The following is a 10,701-nucleotide window of genomic DNA, read 5'->3' on the forward strand; positions in this document are numbered from 1 at the left end:
CTTTTCTATTTCTTTTTTGTATGTGTGTATTTTGCCATGGCTTCACGATGCATCTGGCCCGGCACTCACCCTCGCACTACCGCCTGGATATTCCATCACCAGACAAGATCGGCTATCCAAAGGGGGAGGTGTAGCAATTATTGCCAAAGACTGCTTTTCTATCAGGAAAGTAGAGAAATCCCTGCACAACAGTGACTACCTCCAAGTCAAAATTAACCTATCTCCCCAACGTACCATTGCTGTCCACATTGTCTACCGCCCCCCAGGCCCAACAGGTGACTTCCAAGCCTCTCTCATCCACCTCCTCTCTGACAACCTCAAGAAACAATCTCAAGCCATTCTCTTGGGGGATGTTAACCTAGGTCTCCTGGACAGGAAGGACCCAGCAGCCAAATCTCTTGACTCAGCCCTCAAGGCTCTGGGCTACAACAACACCATCTTTAGCCCAACCCACGCCCAGGGCAGAACCCTTGACTGGATTGCGCAACATAACTGCCCACTCATCATCACTGGAAACCTTCCCACCCCATGGTCAGACCACCACATCATCACCTTCAGCATCCTCACCACCTGCTCCACCACCCCCCACCCCAACCACTGCCACCCTGCCTCGCCAGAAGCTCCTGCCAACTCACTAAGGAAAGGCTACTGCCTTTCCTCCAAGGCCCAGCCTTCAGACCCCCTTTCTCCACAGACCCAGAAACACTCGCAACAGCCTACGAAGCTGCCATCAAAGCAGCCATTAACTCCATTGCCCCCCTTAAACACAGCAAAGCCAAACCCACCACCCATTCCAACTCCTGGTTCACCCCAGACCTCCTCGCACTCCGCACTCAAAAAAAGGATGCCCTCACTCAGTGGCAAATGTCTCATTCTGACAAAGACAAGATGCCTTTTAAATCATGCTCCACTAGATATAAAAAAGCAATCACCCTAGCTAAGGCCAAATCCTTTGAATCCAGAATCTCTGAAGCCCAATCCAGCACTAAAGAAATCTTTGCCATTTTCAGGGAGCTAGAGACACCCGCGCCTGCCCCCCAGAACTTCACCAAAGACAAGGCCTGGTGTGATGATATACAAGCAGCCATGAAAAATAAACTGAGTCTGCTCCAAAACAAAATACTAGCCACCAAGCAAGCCCTACCCAACACACACACCCCTGTCACACCACCTGCCCCGGACACCCCCCAACCCTTTTCATTCAAACCCATTCTAGAAAAAGACATCACCAACATAATGAGGAACATCAAACCCTCCAATTGCAAAGGTGATGTATGCCCAGCCACCATTATCAAAGACTGCGCCGAAGCATTAGCTCCCTTCCTTACAGCCTTTGTAAACGCCTCCTTTGCTACAGGGAAATTCCCTGCCTCCCTCAAGGAAGCCTGGGTCCGCCCTCTCCTAAAAAAACCCACCCTTGACCCCACCTCCCCCAACAACTATAGACCCATCACCACTGTCCCCTTCCTCCTCAAAATACTGGACAAAGCAGCATACCTGCAGGTTCAACATTTCATTGAAACTCCTAGGACTCCGACAATCAGGCTTCCGCCCCAGACACGGGACCGAAACTGCCCTACTTGACCTGAAAAACCAAATGGACGATGCCAGAGACATGGGCAAACCAGCACTTCTCCTACTTCTTGACCTATCCGCGGCTTTCGACCTCGTGGATCATGACGTCCTATGCCACCACCTCTCCTCTACGGCCAAATTTTCCCCTGAAGCCACAGCATGGATCACTTCCTTCTTACAAGACAGAACCATGCAAGTATTCTCGGACCTAGCATCCGCCTCACCTACTATCATACTCTGTGGTGTGCCCCAAGGCTCCTGCCTCTCACCCACCCTCTACAACATCTTCACACGACCCCTTTTTCTCATCCTTGACGCCATTGGCATTTCATACACCAACTACGCTGATGACACACAGATCCTCCTCACCCTCACTGGCAACTATGACACTGACTCCATGACCCTCAACAACCTCTACAACACCATCCAAGCCTGGATGGCAGACAATGGACTATGCCTCAACTCAGACAAGACTGAACTCCTCCTGGTAGGCTCACCCGACACGCTGAAAAATCTAGACTCCCAGTTCAGTCACTTCACCATAGACTCCATCAAAATACCTGTCTCAGAATCAGTCAAAACACTTGGCGTCTACTTAGATTCCAACCTATCCATGGTTAAACAAGTCAACGCTATAGCCTCTGCAGCTGCATATCATGCCAAACTAATCAACGCAGTCAGGCCCTTTCTCTCCAAAGAGAACTGCACTAACATAGCCAGAGCCATCACTGGATCTAGGCTTGACTATTGTAATGTACTCTTCCTAGGTACATCCAACAAAAACCTAGAGAGGTTACAAATCATTCAGAATAGCGCTCTCCGGGCAGCCCAAGGCATTGCCAAACGAGAACACATCTCGGAAGCCAGAAAACGAGCACACTGGCTCCCAATAAAAGAAAGGATCATCTTCAAAACGCTGACACTGACTCACAAGTGCTTTCACCTTACTGCCCCCGACTACCTCACACAAAGGATTCACCCCGTCTCTACTACGAGGCCAACCAGATCACCATATACTAACATGCTTTCTGTGCCATTAGTAAAAAAAGCCAGAGCTGGCGGCTCCAGCTTCCCATATCTCGCACCCACTCACTGGAACGCCCTACCTCCTATAATCCGAGGTGAGGCCTCCCTTTGCACCTTCCGCAAATCCATAAAAACCATCTTATTCACATAAGATTCCTCGCACCAGCTGAATACATTTCCTATGTTCCAGTGCATAAACTGTTTGTAATGACCAACTGTACCAACCAAAACAGCAGCTCTATGCCTGTTGAATACATAATGTACTGATGAATGCTTCTTTGCCTGTAACTAAGCTCTTGCAAGTAACAGCGCCTCAATGCCCATGGGTTACTTGCGCGCTATATAAATTTAAATAAATAAAAATAAAGAAGTTTGGCATCTGTGAGGTTGTCGCTATTCTTCTCTAAAGTTACTGGATTTTGTAAGTCCTTTTCACTTCCAAAATATTTGCTTTGGATGTTGTCTATTTCTGGAAGGATTTCTTTGTCTGTGCCACGTAGGAGAATGTGATTAAAATGTTCCAGTTCTAAAGCAGGACTTTTTGTAGAGTATAGTCTCTGGACAAGATTCTGTATCGTGAAATGGTGTGTTGCTAACATTTTGATGTGTTGGAAGGTGCTTTTGCAAGCAGGGCCTGAAATGCAGGCAATGTCCTCACAGTCCAATGTAATTGCGCACTGGACTTTGGTTTGCAAAGTTTTTATTCTAATTTTCTCTTTTACTTTCACATAGTTATTTAGGAATTGGCGTAAAGATTTGAAGGATTGTTTCCGTACATTACACATTGAGGTGCAGGGCCATTTGTAGACTGGACTGATTGGTTTAGTGGACTGTAGAGGTGATAGTAAGTTTGTTGGGGACATTCTTTCAATGAGGGTTTCTTTTGCCATAATGGCGTTGTCTACCATTTCATACCATCGGCCACTGCTATGTATGGCATTTGCGTTTTTTTGCTCTTGTTACAGGCCACTTCATTGAAACATTGTTTATATAGATTTTAACCAGAATGAAACCACTAACAAAATGAATCAGTAAACTATAAAAAGTACTTCTAAACATGCGTAATGTCAACATAGATACCTTTGCAAACTTCTGTGCAGGTGAATGGATTCACACAATCCATGAAATGTCATGTAAACAAGAGCAAAAAAACGCAAATGCCATACATAAGTTTGTTGGGGCCATTTTTTCAATGAGGGTTTCTTGTGCCATAATGGCTTTGTCTACCGCTGTCAATCAGAGCTTCCAGGATTAGTGTTCTGCTGTAAGTTTTAAGGGTTGATAGTAACTTTTCTCCTGTTATAAGAGTGTGAAGTACTCTATCTACGGTGGGACATATTTTGTAAAATTATTTTTTTGGAAGGCGTAACTGTGACTCTGTTAACATTGGTAGGTGTAGTGCTAGCGCTATTAGTAGTTTTATTCTTCTTAATACATTTCTTTTTCTTTTTACTTTTTTGAAGAGGGGCCATTGTATATTTACTGCTAGCTGGTTCAGTTTTGTTGACTGACTGTATTAGCTGTTTTGTTTGAACATTTGCTATAAATTCTGCTAGAGGTGAATGAATATTTTGCATCCTTTTGGTTTTATCGGCTCTAATTTTTCATTGCTTTCTACAGAGTTGCTTTTTGGTAGGTATTCTGTTCTTGCTGTTAGAGAAAAAAGGAAAGTGAGGTTGTTTTTGAAAGTTTTGCAGTATATGTGTGTGGATTCTGAACAAGTGTGTGAATATCAGGGTAGGCATAAATAGAGGGCTGTGTGATTGTGCAATGGGCAGTTAGTTCTGGTTGGGAGGGTTGCAAGAGTACCTGCGTGTGTAGATGTGAAGGGCTTGGTTCAGGGCATAAGATAGTGTACTGTGCATGAATAGGTAAGGCCATTATCATGTTTTCATGATACTAGTGTGTGTTACGATACTGGTGTTCAGATGAGAATACAAAGAGTGTACCTGCTGATGTGCAATGAGTAAGAGTGAAGTAAATGCTGTTGGTTTGGAATACAATTTTGTAGACTAGTATACGGCTACACTGCACTTCATGAGTTACAGAAAGAATACTACTACAGTAGTACACCTACTTTGTTTGGATGTGAAGAGCAGTTTTCTTCTGGTTGTTATCTTCTAGGAGATAGGCTGTTTTCTTTCCGGAGGCTGTTCTTCACTGCAATTGGTAAAGAAGAAAATTAGTTGGGATGTTTGTTAATGGCAAAGTAATTGTAGTATAAGAAGACATTATTTTGCACTTTAGGAGGAGTTGTTGGGAAGCAGATTTAGTAACATTGAACGTGATTACGTGTGTGGTTGTCACACTGCTGTTGTTGCGGATGGGTTGCCACCACATTCCTAACAATTATTTGGCAGCTAGCTACCCAGTGTCACTAGGACATTACAGGTCATGTTGGATTGGAAAGTTAGATGGAGGAAAATATTAGTCTCTATTTATGTACAGTTGCATAGCACTGTATGGGAATGGAGACATGGGAGCACCGGCAGCATTGGTAATGGGGCCGGTGGTCCTGTGATAAGTATGACCTATGGGGCTGGAGTGTTGAAAGTGTAGGAGTTGTTGTTGTTGCGCTATTTGTATTAGAAATGCTGCACTGTAAATCCTAGTATGCAGAGAAAAATTGAGACGCCAAGAAGCATGTACAGATTAGAAAGGAGAATGTTAGTATGTGCAATTTCATTAACTTTCCCACACATGATTGCTTGGTATTTGAGTGCTATTGCAATATGTTGGAGAAATCGCTTCCATTTCATTTTGTTTCATTTATTTATTAAAAATTACACACAGCACTGCTGTAAATGTACACATGAATTTATTTATTTTCCTTCAAATGGTTCTGAAATGAATAGTTTTTAATGTTTTGGTTTTTGTCATTTTTAAATTCATGTACACGTCATGCTTTAGTAACATACATGTAGTTTTCGATTTGAGTGTACATTATGGGTGTTTTAGCGCAGCTTTCTTTGTGGGAGAAGTGGTATTAAAAGTGGCAGTATTAATATATTGAAGTGTCACACAGGATCTGGCACTTAAACATGCTATGGAAGTGTTTCAAATGTGGTTTTCTTTTGTTTCACAAAAACGACACAGAAATTGCAAATATGTGTTTTGAATCTGTTATGAAAATGCTCATTAAAAGAATGTTTTCTAAGCACACAGCCTTGTAAGTAACTGCCACTTGATCTCAGGAGATGGGTCAAACAATAGCATGATTATTGAGCAGGTTATTGTTTGTTTGTTTGTTTTTATTACTTGCATTGCGCACCAGACCCGGGGGTAACCGGGCGTATTTTATAAGACAACTTGAAGCTTAGTTACAGGAGCAAATGGCAAAAATAGAGAAGCAAAACAAGGAAATATATAGTAATATACAACAGACATTTACAAAAATATATAATTGGCAAAAGAGGATGCATGTATTTACAGTCCTGATCAGAAACTACTATGGATAAATAAGTCCAGGCAATAGGTGAACTATTGTATGTCTGCATTTTTGATCCACGTTATGAGGTTATGTTGGAAAGTGAGGTAGGGTTGTTCGGTCTTCAAGGTGGATGGTAGGGAGTTCCAGAGTTGAGCTGCTTTCACCTGAAAGCTACATCCACCGACTCTAGTCAGTTTAACTCTGGGTATGGATATATTGTTGGAGTTAGCAGATCTGGTGATTCTTGTGGGTTTTGTTCTCGTGAATCTTGCGGAGAGGTAAAGTGGTGCGGCGTTATTAAGACATTTGTGGACCAGCGAGGCAACATTTAGTTGGATTTTCTCCTGAGTGGAGAGCCAGTTATTGGCTCGTCTAAGTTCGGTGATGTGGGCTCTCCTGGGAATACCTAGCGCTGCTCTAAGTGCATTGTTCTGCAGAGTTTGAATTCTTTTGACAACTTCCTTATTAGCCCCAATGTAGAGTGAATTGCAGTAGTCCAACTTTGATAACACGAGCGCTCTCGCAAGTGTTATCTTCACCAAGGCCAAATCCTTGTCGTAATCACCGGTAAGTGGTAGGAGAATCTGAGTATCATCTGCATAATTAGTGTAGGTGATACCAAGATGGTCCAGATCATAGAAAAGGAGTTTAGTGAAGATGTTGTAAAGTGTGGGAGAAACACAAGATCTCTGGGGCATACCACATGTGATGGGGATGGAGTCTGCTGCCGCAGTGGTGGAGAAGACTCTCATAGTCCTATTGTTGAGGAAGAATTGGATCCAATTTATGGCTTCTTCTGAGAAGTGCGCAGCCATAGCCAAGTGTCTGCAAAGGACCTTATGGTCAACAAGGTCGAATGCAGCTGATAAATCCAGGAGGAGGAGTAAGGCTAGTTTGCCTTGATCCCCAAGCTCATCAATCTGCACCTTGAGGTCTAAGAGTGCAGTTTCGGTCCCGTGCTGGGGGTGGAAGCCAGACTGCCGTACTCCTAGTAAATTGTTGGTTTCAAGGTGTTTCTGTATTTGAGAGTACGCCACTTTATCTATAATTTTTAAGAGGAATGGCACGGTGGTGATTGGGCGGTAGTTCGTAGGTATGGCTGGGTCTAGCATCTGTTTTTTAAGCAATGGGAGTACCCAAGATTCTTTTAGGTTACTGGGTATGGACCCTGTTGCGAATGAGGTGTTAATGAGTTTTGAGATAAAGGGGGCCAGGTCTCTAGCTGCGTCCTTTATCAGTTGTGCTGGACATTTATCCCCCTGACATTTAGATGGTTTGAGTGACAGTATGATTTTTTCAGTCTCAATAATAGATACTTTAGAGAACTTGAAACGAGGAATGTCGATGTTATTTATGGGAGGGGTGGTAGTTATTTTGGGTTTAGTATCCAGACTGAGCGATGATTTTTTCATGGCAATTTTAGCTTGGAGAGTTGTCGCTTAGTTAGCTAGGGCTTGCTGAATGTTGGAGCACCATGTTTTATCTTTGACACAGTTGTCCGGCACTGGGATGGGAGATTCTATTTCCTTTAGGATAATGAAGAGTTCCTTCATGCTAGAGTTGGCTTGGGCTATTCTAGTGTTGTAGGTTTCCCGTTTTGCCGACAGTATTTCCTTTTTGTAAAGGGTGGAGATATCTCTCACGGTGCTCTTATTTTCTTCTGATGGTTGCAATTTCCATGCGACCTCGCATTGTCTTTTTTTTTGGTGCGAAGCTTTTTTAGGTAGGGGGTGTACCACGAGTTGAGGTGGGCTTTAGGTTTGCTTCGTCTCACTTTCAGTGGAGCAATTACGTCCAGAGCAGATGACATAATTTTGTTATACTCATTCACTAGAGTTTCAGGGTCCAGGTTATCTGGTAATGAGTTGAGAGTAGGGAGGATACGCGGGAGTAGGTTATCTGGGGTGATGTTTTTCTTATTCCTGGTTGGGATGGCTGGTGCTAGCTGGGCTAAGGTAGGAATAGGTCGGTCTGTTTCTAGAAGAAATGTTATAAGGTGGTGGTCTGTCCAGATTAGTGGGGAGATCGATAGGACGGAGGCATTGCAATTGTGATCTGCCACCCAGTCAAGTATTCTACCCTTGTTGTGGGTCGGGTGAAGTACTTTTTGTGAGAAACCTAGTTCAGAGAGTAAGTTAGCCACTCTGCTTGCCTGTGGGTCGTTTTCGTCATTGAAGCCTAGGTTAAGATCCCCAAGTAGGATGACTTGTGATGATTGTTTTAGGTTATGCGAAAGAATGGTGGAGATGTCATCCTCGAAGGTACCAATAGGGCCTGGAGGTCTATAAATGAGGTGGATGGTGATGGTTTGGGTATTGTTAATAGCAAATTTGGCTGTTAGGCTTTCGCAAGATTTAGAGTCATTAGAGGATGCTAGCCTGGTGGATAGGTTGGTTTTAACAATAAGGGCTATGCCTCCACCGCAGGCTTCGCTTCTGTCTGCTCTTAGGATGGTGTAGTCGTTTGAGATTGCTAACATAATAGCTGGTCCTGCCGCGGCATGTAACCAGGATTCCGTAATGGCCAGGACGTAAAGGTTTTTGGTCTGGATAAGGTCAGCAATCTCTGTGGCGTGAGCAATCATGGACCTAGGTGGGGGAGAGTGGATGGCTGTGTACATATCTTTTCTTGGGTCGTGATAGGGGTGTACATACATGCATTCTGTGTCTTCAAGTTTAGACTGTGTGGTTTTTCTGTGCCCCTAGTATGTGTAGGTTTGCTACGGTTAGAAGAGGTCAGTGTTCTGGCACGTGGTTCGTAAAGTTTGACCAGTCTGGCTCGGAGTCTAGAGTTTCTAGATGTTGTGTTGCATGGTTTGGATTCAAAGGTCTAACCTTGATGAGGTACTTCAGTTTGGTTATTACGACTCAACAGTAGTTGGGTTTGAGTCTGTGTCATGGCGGGGTAGTGGGCTGAGTGTTGAGGGGTAGTGTATTCAGTGGTGGGCGTGAGACTAATTCTGTAGACTATGAGTGTTGTTAATGTGAGAAGGGCAAGTATGGCTTGTGAGGTTTGCATCTTGTGGCGTTATCGTGGAGGGGTAGGCAAATAGTAGGCAGCCCCTAGGTTTGGGATAGTAGCAACTGACTAAAGATGCAATAGACAGTGCATTTGACTCAAGAGCAGTAGGCAGTAGGCAACATGTGACTCAAAAAGCAGTAGGCAACATAAAGTGTCTCAAAGCAGTGGGGGCAGTTGATTCAGGAGGCAACACTTAGATTTGAGAAAGGTAACAACTGACTAGACAATGCGATAGGCAATGCATATGATTCAGAGAATAGTGGACAGAAGGCATTCGGGCAACACAGTTGGCTAGGATGCGTGACAGCACGTGAGAGTAGCTGACCCAAGACCGCAAATAGGTATGGGGAACAAAGATACTCAAAAACAATGGGGTCGATAGGCTCTTATTTCAGAATTCTGGTCATAGAAGGTCACAGTAGGCAGGTTCGCTTATTGCGGTGAGGGATTAGAGCGCGCACATTATACAAATAGTTGCAGAATCGCATGCTATCATTAAGCATATTAGAGATCTATTGCGGTGATAGCGTGTTCACACACGAGCGTGTGTAGGCACAGCTCGGTTCGAAGAAGAGGAAGTCATGCAGACCAAGACTGGGCACATTTAGTGAGGGTTGCAACGTGGGGCTCTCAAATTACAAACATAGTTGAGATCAGGGCAGAGCCGTGCCAGGCCGCTTAAAGCATTAGCGCATATGGTTGAGGATGGAACAGATAAGGCAAGTCTGCTTGTGGTGTAGCGTCGATGACTTGTGGCACTATGAGTGCATGGATGGGCGGCCCGTGCGTGCATTGCCAGTGCAACAGTAGAAAGGTAGTTAATGGTTTGCACTAGGTTGCGGATGATGTACTGGTGGCTGTGGCCGGGATTACTTAGCCAGGAGGGACCTGAAGACGTTTGTGCCACAGGTAGTTATTTTGATGTACTGTGGGACGGCGAGAGCCGTGGGCATTGATCGTGCATATGCATGGTGCGGAGTGCTGAGTTACCTTAGTGACGAGGCAGCGATGCAGGGCCAGGGGGACTGGCAGACGGCAGCCTCAGCAGAAACAGGCTGCAAACAGGCGAGGGCCTTGATCAGGTGGGCCTTCGTCAGTGGTGGACCGGCTACGCCTGCCGGCCACCAATCAGGACAATAAGCAGGTGGGCCAATGAGGCAGAGGCTGATGGGCCTGTTTAGGCTCTGGAGGAGCCCCAGTATAGGCGGGCGGCCATCTTGGAATGGAAAGGTACCTCGTATACCTTAATGGCGAAAGCTGCGATCGGATGCAACATTCTTTGTTGTATCGCTCGTCGGTGGATTATTCCGATTCCCCAGTCGTAGGGGGGGGCGTGTAAGCGGCGTGCAGTTTCGGCATGCAATATGAAGGGTAGGCACAACACTTACAGCACACATTCATAAGAACTGCAAATCAGCTGGGCTTGGAGCGGGGACGCCGACTGCTCCTGCAGTGGCGGGTCCAGCTCGGAAGGAGCTCCTGCTCCGGCGCTGGATGTAGAGAAGTGGTCCCAGGCTGCAAACAGGGGAGGGCCTTGATCAGGTGGGCCTTCGTCAGTGGTGGGCTGGCTACGCCTGCCGGCCACCAATCAGGGCAATAAGCAGGTGAGCCAATGGGGCGGAGGCTGATGGGCCTGTTTAGGCTCTGGA

Source organism: Ambystoma mexicanum, chromosome 5q, assembly GCF_040938575.1.
Source record: "Ambystoma mexicanum isolate Mex_15411 chromosome 5q, UKY_AmexF1_1, whole genome shotgun sequence".
NCBI lineage: Eukaryota > Metazoa > Chordata > Amphibia > Caudata > Ambystomatidae > Ambystoma > Ambystoma mexicanum.